The sequence below is a fragment of the Amblyraja radiata genome, chromosome 12 (assembly GCF_010909765.2).
Source record: "Amblyraja radiata isolate CabotCenter1 chromosome 12, sAmbRad1.1.pri, whole genome shotgun sequence".
In the NCBI taxonomy this organism is placed as follows: domain Eukaryota; kingdom Metazoa; phylum Chordata; class Chondrichthyes; order Rajiformes; family Rajidae; genus Amblyraja; species Amblyraja radiata.
The window spans coordinates 48,047,840-48,063,114 of record NC_045967.1 but is presented as its reverse complement, the minus strand read 5'-3'; positions in this window follow the sequence as shown (position 1 = coordinate 48,063,114).

Here is a 15,275-nt window from a genome sequence, read left to right as displayed (position 1 = left end):
CAATTTTCAAATATAAACCTGTATAAAAACAATACAATCCAATGCTATCTGGTAACTCCAATGCTGGTAAGTTTTCACGTTCTAAGATGCAAGCGATTTCACAGTGAACCACTGTGAAAAACTAAGTAAGTATTCCCTAGTAACTTGCAGCTTGACAAGAATAATGGGCGATCTAACATTTCCGGGCCCTTTGGGAGAAAAGTCATCACTGCTTCAAATGACACCAGTCAGAGGCTCCACTAACAATTGTCCCAAACTACTCTCACATCTTGTAAAAGATGACATATTCAACGACTGAACTTTTCAAAATAAAATGGAGTGGCCATGGAGAAAGATTTCCAATGGAACCGTTAAGCTGACACCCATTTCTGATGGGTTGACAGGTTTTAGACACTAAAGATGGCAACTCCTCCACACTTAGATTCTAACATTCAAAATCGTCTTCATCATACGCAATATTATATTGTCTCGCCCTACTCCTATTTCTATCACGGGAATAGCTGTCATTGTAATAAGTCCTTAGCACTGAATAGGGTATATTAGGTAGTTACAGTGTTAGTGGGCCAACCAGACTTGCTTGCATGCAAAGGCAGCAAGTTTAACTCCATATACAGACACAAAATGCTGGAGTAACTCAGCGGGACAGGCAGCATCTCTGGAGAGAAGGAATGGGTGATGTTTCAGGTCGAGACCCTGCTTCAGACCCTCGACCCAAAGTCTCCACCCGAAACGCCACCCATTCCTTCTCTTCAGAGATGCTGCCTGTCCCGCTGATTTACTCCAGCATTTTGTTTCTATCTTCGGTTTAAAATAGCATCTGTAGTTCCTTCCTACACAAGCTTTATTCCATATTGTGCCTGGAGGTTTGTAACAGTCTGAGCATAAACAAATGTGTGGCATGAGACACTCATTTGCCTTACATGAATTTTCATCACATCCCACACTTTTTCCCCCTTTTTTTCCCAATTAATTTAATTTTGTGATACAGCATAGAAAGAGGCCCTTCAGCCCACTGAGTCCACACCGACCCACTTGTTCATCCACTCCCTACACACCAGGGGCAGTTTACTGGGCAAAGTTTTCAACATTTTCAAAACCTCTCATGAATAAATTTAACACTTTTAAACAAATATGTTTTTAGATCCAAATAACAGGAAGATGGGAGATTTGTTTGAGTATGGGTGCTTCTTTCCTAATGCCAATGATGGAGGAAGAAAGGAATGTCCTGAAGCAAAACGGCACCTTGTTTACCCCCCCCCCCCCCCCCCACCCCCGAATCCAGGCAAACCCTCCATTGCTCACCAGCTACTATGAATAGGCATAGTGGAAAAAGGGTGGTGGGGTGGGGTGGGTTTGGGGCTTTTACATTGGCACATGGATATGCAAGGAATGGAGAGATATACTTTTCTATGTGTAGGAAGGAGTTGCAGATGCCGGTTTAAAACCAAAGATAGACACAAAATGCCAGAGTAAATCAGCCGAACAAGCAGCATTACTGGAGAAAAGGAATAGGCAACGTTTCGTGTCTGAAGAAGGGTTCCGACCCGAAACGTCACCTATTACTTTTCTCCAGATATGTTGACTGACCAGCATTACTCCAGCATTTTGTGTCTGTCTTTGGCATAAACCAGCATCTGCAATTCCTTCCTACATGCCTCCCATTATAATCTACTTGGCAACAACCAACTAAAATGTGTTCTTGATCCTTGGCCCCACTTTCCCTGCTTCTTTCAGTCAGTTTTATCTCTTTTTTTCTCCAAGTTGATTGATTGATTTAGAGATACAGCATCGAAACAGGCCCTTCTGCTCACTGAGTCCAGGGCGACCATTGGTCACCCATTCACATTAGTTCTATGTTATCTTGCTTTCACTTCCTCTTCCTACACACTAGAAGCATTTTTTTAACACAGGCCAATTAACCTACAAACCCCCCACCTCTTTGGGATGTGGGAGGAAACTGAAGCATCTGGGAAAAACCCATGCTGTCAGAAGGAGAGCATGCTAACTCCACACAGACAGCACCCGAGGTCAGGATCGAACCAGCATCTCTGATAGGGAGTCATAGTCACACAGCATGAAAACAAGCCCTTTGGCCCAACTTGCCCACACCAACCAACATGCCCCATCTGCACTGCTCCCACCTGCCTGCGTTAGACCCATATCCCTCTAAATCTATCCTATCTGTGTACCTGTGTAAATGTTTATTCAGCATTGCAATAGTACGTGCCTCAGCCACCTCCTCCGGCAGCTTGTTCCATACACCCACCACCCTTTGTGTAAAAAAGTTACCCCTCGCGTCCCATTAAATCTTTCCTCCCTCACCTGATGCGGTGAGGCAGCAGCTCTACCAGCTGCACCACTCTGCTGCTTTTAGAAATCAATTGGAAAGGTTATAGTGAAAGGTCGCTGACCCAAAACATTACTGACGATGCTGCCTTGTGGAGTATTTCCAGCATGTTCTGTTTCTATTTCTGTTTTGCAGCATCTGCTGTAGGCTCTAAGGATTGCCAAACTATTTAAATGGGTGTTATTCTCGTCAAATTTCTATGCTTGTTCAGTAAAGACAGAAACAAGACACAACCATCAAGGTCATCTTATATATCCTCATCTACTGAGAACATGAAAAGGATTTTGACATTTCTGGATAAATGCTGGCAATATTTATGATCCTGTTAACAACAATTCCTCAACATTAAAGGCATTTCACCCTAACATCTATTGAAAGTATTTGCATGGCATATCAAACTTCTAGTTATATGTAAGATGTGATCTTATAAAATTGTGCGGAATATTGATAGAGCAAATTGTCAGACTCGTTTTCCAAGGATAGGAGAGTCATAAACTAGAGGGTATAGCTGTAAGATGAGAGCAAGAAATTGAAAAGAGCAAATCTTTTCACACATATATCAAATATATGGTTATATCAAAGAAGCTGCCAAAAGATGTGATAAATGCAGATACATTTACAATATTTACCATGTTTAAAAGGCATTTGGACAAGTATTAAGACAAAAGATGGATAGTGGTCTTATGAGGCCTAATGAGGCCAAATGGGATCAGAGTAATAAGCGTCGGGGTCAGCATGGAAGAGTTGGGCCGAAGGGCCCATTTCAATGCTGTCACATGAACAGGGTGCAGCCTACAGCGGTGGATCAGTGGCGGAGGACACCACGGCTACGCTTGGCCAGGCCGACCCTGCAACATCGCCATGACAACGGGCCTTCATGGTCAGGTTAAGATCCCAGCACTTACAACAACTGGGACTGGAAAATGGCGCCAAACTGGTGACGCTGTATACTGTATTAGTTTACCACTGCTACACACTTGTACTGCATCTGAGATGCTTATCTGATATGTATCTAAGTGCTTATGTATAGTGATACTTGTACTGAACAGTGTACAAAAATGAATTTCACTGTACCTCTGTACATGTGAGAAATAAACTTCCAAACCATACAAATCAATGACTATGATTCTATGTATATGCACTCTTGATGAACTATTAACATCTAAATTAATGCTCTATAATTTCCATAGGGATTTTGTTGTTTTTTTACCCTAGGATATGATTTCAACCAGCAGTCAGCGGCCAAGCACTGGTTTGGCTTGTTCATTTTCAGAGTTAAGCTAATTCAAGACAGGTGCACACATTATAATTATGACCCTGAACTGGTGCATTGAACCTCAGTAAGGTTGTGTAGAATAAAATAACAATACATGATTTTTCTGGAATATTCAACAGAAGAGGTAGTTAAATTTAGCTCTTCGGGCTAACGGAATCAAGGGATATGGGGAAAAAGCAGGAACAGGGTACTGATTCTGGATGATCAGCCATGACCATATTGAATGGCGGTGCTAGCTCGAAGGGCTATGACCTACTCCTGAACCTGTTTTCTATGTTTCTATAATTACCACCACATGGATAAACTTTTCTCAACTGTCAGCACTTCACACTAATTTAAACTAGATATACACTCCACTACTTTAAAAACTTGATCAATAGACAATAGACAATAGACAATAATTGACAATAGACAATAGGCGCAGGAGTAGGCTATCCGGCCCTTCGAGCCAGCACCGCCATTGACTGTGATCATGGCTGATCGTGAATGTAAATGCACAGATTTCACTTTTAGTTTCTCGTTGGCTAATGTAATTATAAACTTAGAAAGACTTTATTCCAGGTGTCAAACATGGCTGGGTGCATCCATTAGTTATGATATCATTATAACCCCATTTTACCTTTTCTTCAATGTATATCCAGACTCAGTTTATGAACACATCCTCGTTAGTTTTTTCCATATCGTGAACAGCAAAGGTTTTGGATTGATCTGAGCTAACAATCTCCAATTAGAAGTTCAGTAACTGATCAAGGCCTTCCCGAGGTGCTGGGCGGCAGAAGCCTTCTCGAGGTGCTGTGGCTGGAAGACCCGTAGGCTCAGTGGACCGCGGACTGGGAACCCACCCGAAGTACCTGAAGTCTAGATGGACCAAGGTACTGGGAGGGAGCCGCTGGATTCTCTTCTGAATTTTCTGGGGTGGAACCCTCTCCAAGACAGACGTGAAGCTCACCGTTTGACCTGTTTTTACAATATGTTAAATGGTCAGCTCGACATAGATTACAAGACCTACACCAAACCCAAACCAATTAGGAGCAGACGAGGGCATTCGATCCAATTTGTGATCCCAGCTACAAAGACAGATGTGTACAGCAATTCGTTCTTCCCCCGTACAATTAAAGCATGGAATAATCTCCACCCTACTATAGTTACCTAACCAGATGCAACTAAATTTAAAGTAGCTCTTTCTTCCCAATAACCCTTTCTGGCTTAATCCCTCCCTTCACCACCTCCAGTTTAAATTCCATTTGGAATATTTTGGAGGACCAAGAAACCAAGAACAACCAAGCTGGAGACATCGGCCGAGAGGAGCAAGGACCGGTAGGAGGGTGAACTGGGGTAATGCCTCCAGCACCTTCAAAGTCAGCTGCAGGAGGCGCCCCCGGGACACAACGATGGCCGGACGAGGAGAGGAGAGGGACATCGGTTTGCAGGCCAATCCAGTCGTAGGCGACGGAGGAAGAGCCTTGATCGGGAACTGCTCCAGTAGACTGAGTGTAGAGGTGGGCCGGACTGTAGACTTTGGAAATGGTACCAAAACACGGCAGGGCCTGCATGTGTAAATTTGCAAAAATAATTTCACTGTGCAGTTGTACATGTGACAAATGAAGCACCATGATACCATTTTAAACCATTGATCAGTGCCAGGGGTGGTGGTAGTGGTGGCAGAATAGATAGTGGCATTTAAGATGCACATGGATGTGCAGGAAATGCAGTGAAAGGGTTCACGTGTTGGCAGATGAGATTAATTTATCTTGGCTTCATGTTCAGCATGGACATTGTGGACCAAAGGGCTTGCTCCTTTGCTGTACGATTTCTAAGTTCTATATTCTATGATCTGTAACTATTATATAATATAGGTTGTAGAAAAATCAATTTTGCAGCATTTTCAAAGAATTGCAATAACATTTGTAAAATATAATGTATGTTGGAATAAACAATATTTCTGGGTATATTTGGTTGAACTGCCTCTTCCTTAATAGATGCCATTTTTGTTCCTATTACAAACCTAACTGGCATATAATTCCTTGGATCATGATGCCGACTTTCTAAAAAGAAGAGGAGGTGTGATTTGTAATTGCTTTAGCAACAGAATTGTTGGTTCTGTGCTTCATGGCTTCTGTTTGCATTGCTTAAAACAATTAATTTGATTGTTTATACAGCTAATCGCACATTATGCTTGTTTACAACTGTTTCCAGTTTTAAATCATTCTGAGATATATCAGCACTAAGTATTTATACAAGTCTGTAAGAAGTTCCCTTTTCCCCTCATTCTCAACATAAAGAGGAATTCTTCCTTAAAATTAGAGAGCAATTTTACAAGATGTATTTATAATTGGCACCATATGGTCCCATGTAGGAAGGTTCGGCGGGATCAGGAACGTGCCTGAAGGCTTGTCGGACGGAGTAACCGAGAGGGAGCTGGAGACGTCGGCGCGAGGAGCAAGGGCCGTTAGGAGCAAAGATCCTATAGCGAGCAAGATGGACCACTCGACGAAAAGGACGTAGTACGGTCATGGGCAGATTCATGGGTAATTTAAGGCCCCATTTCCGTAACCGGCTTCCGTCTCCGCACCAAAGATCCCATTGGATAACAGTGCGGAGACGGAAGCTGGTTTCGGAAACATCCTCGTAAAAATAAAAGTTATTTGGTAAAAATCTTCTCATTTTCAGAATTTTAATTTATTAACACAAACTGTTCCCCCGCAACGTTGATTACACTGCGAGTCGGGTCGGGTCCGGTTACGGAAATGGATGAAAAAAAAGCCCACGTTCCGTTCCGTTGCGTACTACACGTCAGCCCATTGCATTTAGCAGGAGCGGTCTATCTTGCTCCGCTATAGGATCTTTGGTTAGGAGGGTGAACCAGGGTAATGCCTCCAGCACCATCCAGGTCGACTGCAGGAGGAGCCCCCGGGACACAAAGAATGCAGGGGGAGGAGAGGAGAAAGGCATCTGTTTGCGGGACCTGCTCCAGTACATCGAGCACACGGGCTTTGTACTTTGAATAATGGCACCTAAAATGGCGACGCCTGCATGTGTAATATATGCAAAAAGAATTTCAGTGTGCAGTTGCATATGTGACAAATACAGCACTATTGAACCATGGAATGTCACAAGCACCTATCTCTATTACTTTTCAATATCTGGAAGTGTCTTCAAGTGCCTATAATTAATTTTGAATCATATCTAATTGGCATCCGATTATTTTCTCTTCTATTATGTTATCACAGTCATAGGGTTACGAACAACTTGATTGGTTTTACCTCTGTCACCTCAAAATTGGGATGAAATGCCAGACAATTTAGTCCATAAAAAACAATGTTTCTTCATTTTTACAACTATAATCATAAACATACATGATCATACAAATGTTTGAGGTACAGCGTTTACAGTTTAAAGATACATCGTGGAAACAGGTCCTTCAGCCCACCGAGCCCGTACCAACCAGCAATCCCCGCATATTAACACTATCCTACACAGACTAGGAATGATTTTACATTTTTACCAAGCCAATTAACCGACAAACCTGTACTTCTTTGGAGTGTTGGAGGAAACCGAAGATCTCGGCGAAAACCCACGCAGTGACGGGGAGAACGTACAAACTCAGTACAGACAGCACCCATAGTTGGGATCGAACCCGGAACTCCGGCGCTGTAAACTCTTTAAGGCAGCAGCTCTAGCGCTGTGCCACCGTGCCACCCTAAAGGTTGAATATATGTCGGTGGCGGAAAAATGTCAGATGCCATGCAAACACCCATTAGGACCGATAGTTGATTGCTAGTGTTACGATTGTTTCTTATGCATAAGGAAATGTATGAAAAGTTTACACTAGTTCCAGCATACATACACAGAATTCTGAATTCTTGTTTAAAAGTATGGATTTATAGTCTTTGCTTCCCAACAGGAAACATTATAGTTGTTCCACGTTGCCACAGAGGGAAGTGATTTTCAAGGGAGCCTATAACAAATCCTACAATTTTTATATTTACTGCGTGGAGCACAATTTACTCCACAGGCAGTATAATTTTACGCAAACAAATCCTCGAGGTAATAAAATTGCCAATTTCCATTCTCTCAACCTGAAAGAGAAGTGGATACTTTCATGTGTAGAAAAGAACTGCAGATGCCGGTTTAAATCGAAGGTAGACACAAAATGCTGGAGTAACTCAGTGGGACAGGCAGCATCGCTGGAGAGAAGGAATGGGTGACGTTTCGGGTCCAGACCCTTCTTCAGACTTCAGGATACTATTGTCTTAAGGCTGCAAGCAGCAATAATAAAAATGAAGAAATGGAACCAAAGAAGCACTTACAAGGCCCGCACGATATGAGTGAGAGGAAAGACATTTTGGCTCAGATAATGCTAGAAGAAGATAGACGTACACAGGCATGCTACAACGTCTGGAACAGTTCACTTGAACTAAGGGAAGATAGAGAGTGTTCAGAGATTGAAATTTTCACCCGCAGTTCAAGAAGAAATTGTAAAGGAGTTTGTTTTAACTGGGTCTGGGAGTCATCGATTTACTGCGGGCTTATTTTAAATCGCTACCGATGGCAATTTCTTCCCCCTAACGCTCTGGTCGGCCTTCCAACAACAAACACTGAAATGGTAGGAATGAGAGGAATAAATCGGGTAGATGCACAGAATCTCTTGCTCAGAGTGGGGGGAATCGAGGATCAGATGACATAGGTTTAAGGTGAAGGTGAAAATATTTGATAGGCATCTGAGGGGTATCCTTTTCACACAGTGTATGGAACAAGCTGCCAGAGGAGGTAGTTGAGGCAGGGAGTATCCCAACATTTAAGAAACAGTTAGACAGGTACATGGATAGGAAAGGTTTGGTGGGATATGGGCAAAACGCAGGCAGGTGGGACTAGTATAGCTGGGACATGTTGGCCGGTGTGGGCAAGTTCGGCCAAAGGGCCGTTTTTCACACTGTATCATTCCATAACTCTCTATGACTCTGTGACAAAACTCACAAAAGAAATATGAGGAAAGTGATAAAAAGAATGTCTAAGGAATGGTTTTTAAGGGGGATGTTAATGCTAGGTAGGTGGAGGAGGAATGTTGGAGGTGTTTAATCTAGTGCCCAGGACACCAAAGCATAGGCGTCAATGGTATACCAAAAAGATTTGGATCAATAAGAGTCTGGACACAGAGACTCAGCATTTGGTCTAGTCCCATTTGCCTTATAGCCATCTAACCCACCCCCCACCCCCCCCCTCCCCCTTCCATGCATGTCCAAATGCCTGTTAAAAGTCATTTTGCTTCTGCAGCATCCTCTGGTAGCTCATTACAGATACAGAGTGAAAACATTGCTCCTGAGGTCCTTCTTAAATCCATCTTAAATCTCTTTCCTTTCACCTTAAGCCAATACCCTCTAAGTTTAGAATGCTCCACCCTGGGGAAAGAAGCGTGAAGATTCACTTCATCCATGCCCCTATGATTTGTACATCTCAATAAGGTCACCCCTCAGACACCCCTACACTCCAAAGCAAATAGTCCCAGCCTATCCAACCTCTGCCTATCACTCAAGCCCACAAGCCCAGGTACCATCCTGGTGAATCTATTTTGTACCCATTATAACTTAATGATATCCTTCCTACTGCTGGGCAACCAGGAATGCATACAGGTTATTCCAAGTGTGGTCTCCCCAGTGACGTGCACATTTGGTGGTTGGCTTGGTGGTAGTCGCTGCCCTTCTTAAATAATAGTACAACATTAGCCACCCTCCAGTCTTCTGGAACTTCACCTGTGGCCAAAGATGATGAAATATCTCTGCAAAGGCCACCACTAACTTCCCACATGGTTCGAGAATGCATTTGGTCAGGCCCTGGAATTTTACCCACATCAATATCTTCAAATGATTAATTGGATGTGAAAAGCTTTAAGGTCAATAAGAGATGTGCTGAAGTGTGATATACAGGGATGTAATGCTTAAGGTGCTGAGCAGACCACATTTGGAGTATTGTGAGCAATTTTGGGCACCTTATCTGAGGAAGGATGTGCTGGCGCTGGAGAGGGTCCTGAGGAGGCTTACGAGAAAGATCCAAGGAGTGATTAGGTTTACATATGATGAGAGTTTGACGGCCTTGGACCTGTAAGGGCCTGTCCCACAAGCATGCTACCTGCATGCGGCAAGCACGACCTAAAGAGCCGGTCCAACCAGCATGCGCCTGCATGCGGCAAGCGCGACCTAACGTGGTCGCTTGAGACGTACGGCATGCGTCAAGCGCGACCAAACCAGAAGCGGGAGCTGCGCGGAGGTCGAGTGAGTGACACGGCGTCGAGGCCTGGATAGAGTGGATGTGGGGGGGATGTTTCCTCTAGTGGGAGAGTCTGAGACCAGAGGCCATAGCCTCAGAATGAAAGAATGAAAGGACGGACTTTCAGGAAAGAAATGAGGAGGAATTTCTTTAGTGGTGAATCTCTGATGGGCCGATTGGCCTAATTCTGCTCCTGTCACTTATGAAATGTATCTCTCCTAAAAATGGCACCACTCATAAGTGATGGAAGGCAGCAGATCTCTGGCACCTTGTGTAGTTAGTCATTTTTCATGTGCAGCAGTGAATAAACTCTGCCAGGGAAACAATTCACTTTGTCTCAAGATTACGCTTCACTGGGTTCAGAAGAAACACAATAGCAGTAGATTTTTAATGCTTACATTCATTTGGAAGTGAGCATACATGTTGAGTTATGAAATAATAAATATTTTTAGTCATTTCTAAATATTTTATATGCAAACTTTATGATCTGTGGAGTTTGGAGTCATTTTGAGATTCTATTGAATAAAATGAATTCAGACTAAAGTTAATCAGGCTAAAATGTACGATATCAGTCAGGATGGTCCTTTATATTGTCAAGCAGATTAATGAAAAAATACATAGAAAATAATGACGTGAAGTACAATTCACTTCTCTTCCAATGTCACCTTATTGGGACGCAGTAATACTTTGAGGGTGTTTAGTTTAGTTTAGAGATACAGCGTGGAAACAGGCTCTTCGGCCCATCGAGTCCACACCGACCAGCGATCCCCGCACGCTAACACCATCCTACACAAACTAGGGACAATTTACATCCATACCAAGCCAATTAACCTGCAAACCTGTACATCTTTGGAGTGTGGGAAGAAACCAAAGATCTCGGAGAAAACCCACGTAGGTCATGGGGATAATGTAATAACTCCGTACGGACAGCACCTGTAGACGGGATCAAACCCGGGTGGCTGGCGCTGTATGGCAGTAACCCTACCGCTGCTCCACTGTTCATTAATTCATAAAATGACAAAACATGAATGAACATAGCAGAAGATTTTGAACGCCAAGCTTGAACTTTCAAACACAGCATGCACCCTAGATTGTTAGCTTCGATGTCTGAAATGGTTCTCTAGGGATGTAGGTGCCAACTAGCAATTCAATATATCTGTCAAAAATGCAGTATATTTATTGCTTTTCTTCCCATTTTGATTTAGAGCTTTGCTGTGAGAAAAGCCATATCTTTAAACATACCATTATGGTATATGGAACAAGCTGCCAGAGGAGGTAGTTGAGGCAGGGACTATCCCAACATTTAAGAAACAGTTAGACAGATACATGGATAGGACAGGTTTGGAAGGATATGGACCAAACGCAGGCGGGTGGGACTAGTGTAGCTGGGACATGTTGGCCGGTGTCGGCAAGTTGGGCCGAAGGGCCTGTTTCCACACTGCATCACTCTATGACTGCATGACTCTATAAGCTTGCATTATGCTGCAGTCATATATCCAATTCTTCACATTTCTTGGATGCTAATGAATAGGGCACCAATCATTATCTTTATTTGCAAGAACAATTTATTTTTAACTGACATGTTAAATGCTAAAGGTAGACAAAAAAGCTGGAGGAACTCAGCGGGTGAGGCAGCATCTATGGAGAGAAGGTATAGGCGACGTTTCGGGTTGAGACCCTTCTTCAGACTGATTGAAATGTTGATATGCTCTTAGCATGATGTTTATCAAAGATAGTTTACATTTGAGCCGTATGAAATTTGAATATGTGGTCAAAGATTTGATTATTAGTGTAGGATTTGAAGACAACAACATACCCAAGATATAGTTTAGTTTATTTTAGAGTTACAGCACAGAAACAGGCCAGCCCACCAAGTCCATGCCGACCAGCGATCCCCGCACACTAACACTATCCTACACAAACCAGGGACAATTTTCAATTGTACCAAGTTAATTAACCTACAAACCTGTACGTCTTTAGAGTGTGGGAGGAAACCAAAGCACCTGGAGAAAACCCACGCAGGTCACGGGAAGAACGTACAAACTCCGTACAGACAGCACCCATCAGGATCGAACATGGGACTTTGGCGCTGTAAAGCAGTGACTCTACCACTGCGCCACCATGCTGCCCACAAGGTAATGGGGTAGAAACCCTTTTGGAAGTGAATTCCAGAGCTTTATATTTTGGCAGTTGAAGAACCAGCTTTCAGCGATGCTTAAGAGGACCAGAATGGGAGAGGGTGGATACCTCATTTGGTTGCATATCTGGAGAAGAGAAACCAAGATCATTGGGTATTGGATAACAAAATATTTTACTATCAAGTATTTGCTAATCAAGGAGCCCATGAGCAAATGCTCATTGACACTGATTTGTCTTTGCACCCTTCTGGACATTATCAAAAACATTTGTATGAGAGAGAACTAAATTAATGTGAGTTTAACAAGAGTGGTTTCCAAGTAGCTTTCCACTATTAATGGTTTTATGAGTGCTTCAGAATGATTTCCTTCCAACCAATTGACAGTTTAGTTGGCCTGTTATAGGGAGAGGTTGTGCAGGCTCGGACTCTATTCCTTGGAGTGCAGGAGGATAAGGGGTGATCTTATAAAGGTGTACAAGGTCATAAGAGCAATAGATTGAGTAAGTGCACAGGCCTTTTACCCCTTTTTCACACAAAGGAGTCAAGTCAAGAGTCAAGAGTGTGTTATTGTCATACGTCCCGGATGGGACAATGAAATTCTTACTTCCTGCAGCACGACAGAACATGTGACTATGTAAACATTGTACATGACGGGGGAAGAGAAAAAAAGAAAAAGTTCAATAAATAACAAATATAGTACAATAATAATATAGACTTTTGCAGTTCAAAGCTCAGAGCTTATTCGTTGTAGCTGGATGGCTGGAGGGAAGAAGCTGTTCCTGTACCTGGACGTTACAGATTTAAGGCTCCTGTACCTTCTTCCTGATGGCAATGGTGAAATTAGTGCGTGGCCAGGATGGTGTTGGTCCTTGATGATTTTGGCTGCCTTTTTGAGGCAGTGACTACGATAGATCCATTCGACGGTGGGGAGGTCGAAGTCGGTGGTGGACTGGGCAGTGGTCACAACTTTTTGTAGTCTTTTTCGCTCCTGGACGTTCAAGTTGCCAAACCAGGCCACGATGCAACCAGTCAGAATGCTCTCTACCGTGCACCTGTAGATGTTTAGGAGAATCCTCTTCGACATGCTGAATCTCCGCAATCTTCTCAGGAAGTAGAGTCGCTGATGTGCCTTCTTTAGAATTGCATCTGTCTGCCGTGTCCAAGAAAGATCTTTGGAGATATGCACCCCCAGGAACTTGAAGTTATTTACCCTCTCCACTACTGCCCCATTGATGTGAACAGGATCTTTCCCCTAACAAAGTCCACAATCAGTTCCTTGGCCTTACTGATGTTGAGAGCCAGGTTGTTGTGCTGCCACCATTTGGTCAGTCGGTCGATCTCACTTCTATACTCTGGCTCATTCCCATCTGTGATTCGTCCGACAGCAGTGGTGTCATCAGCGAACTTGATGATGGAGTTCGCACGATGTCCGGCTACACAGTCATGAGTATAGAGTGAGTAGAGCAGGGGGCTGAGCATACAGCTTTGAGGTGCTCCCATACAGATTATCACTGAGAATGAAGTTTTTCTGCCAATTCGAACAGACTGTGGTCTGTGGGGGAGGAAGTCGATGGTGGATAAATGGAAATAAGCCGCTGGAGGAGGTAGTTGCGGTAGGCACTATCATAAAATTTAAGAAACAGTTGAACAGGTACATGGATAGGATCAGTTTAGAAGGTAATGGGCCAAAAACGGGAAGGTAGGACAAGCGTAGATGGGGCATGTTGGCAAGTTGTGTCGAAGGTCCTGCTTCCACGCTATATGACTCTCTGACTATATAACTTATTATTTTATCCAGCAACTTTAGAACATAGTATATGGAACATAAAACAGTACAGCACAGAAATAGGCCCTTCAGCCCACAATATCCATGACGCACATGATGCCAGATTAGGCTAATGTCCTCTGCCTGCATGTGGTCGATACCCCTCCATTCCCTGCATATCCATGTGCCGATCTAAAGGCCTCTTAAATGCAAATAGTACATCTGCTTCCACCACCACCTCTGGCAGCAAATTATAGGCACCCACTGCCCTCTGTATAAAACTTGTCACGCACAGCTCCTTTATACTTTGTCCCGCTTATCTTAAACGATGAGCTGGTGATTTTGATGAGAGACTATTGAAATGAAGTGAAGAGTTCAGAATTGATGGATAAGGGGGGAATAGATAGAGTGGGTGCACAGTTTTTTACCTAGAGTAGGGGAATCAAGGACCAGAGGACATTGGCCAACCTTTGCCCAGAGGGCAAATTATATGGACGAGCTTCCAAAGAGGTTGAGGCAGGTACTATAACAGCATTTGGAGAGGTACACGGATAGAAAAGAGGGATATGGGTCAAACATGGGCAGGTGGGATTAGCATAGATGGGGCATGTTGGTTGGCATGGCCAAGTTGGGCTCAAGGGCCTGTTTCCATGCTGTGTGACTCTATGACTCTGTGACCCAAGGATGGCTGCCCATTGTTTGAAGTCACTACATTACAAGCATAGACAATTAATTTATGGATTATGGCCTAGCAGTTTACTAATTGTGAAATCCCTCAACAGAATTAGTATTTTTTTAGTATGACAATAAGCATTATACTGCGAAAGGGCAGCTTAGAGTGAAAGAGTGATACAGTGTGGAAACAAGCCCTTCGGCCCAACTTGCCCACACCGGCCAATATGCCCAGCTACAATAGTCCCACCTACCCACATTTGGGCCATAACCCCCTAAACCTGTCCTATCCATGTACTTATCTAGCCGTTTCTTAAATGTTGGGAAAGTCCCTGCTTCAACTACCTCCTCTGGCAGCTTGTTCCATGCACCCACTAGCCTTTGTGTGAAAAAGTTACCCTTCAGATTCCTATTATTCCCTTCATGATCTACATTATGATCTATAAAAAATGATGGGTTCCTAGTGTGGATTTGTTTCATCGACATGTGATTTGTTTCTGATACAATTCCAGATGGCTGTATGGTGAAATTCAGAAGTAATCAAAGTCTAAAATGTTAATGCATGTCTTTGTATTGTGGATACAGTTTGGTTCTGGGGGCACACCATAGGTTTCTCAACGTGGCCACAATTGCTTTATATGCAGCTCAGATTGTTCTTAACTGGAAAACAATGTGGTGTCGGTTGTCGTGTTTCTGCTTTGTAAAGGAAAAGACGTGTATTCAAGAGATATGGGGAGAAAGCCGGAACAGGGTACTGATTCAGGATGGTCAGCCATGATCATATTGAATGGTGGTGCTGGCTCGAAGGGCCGAA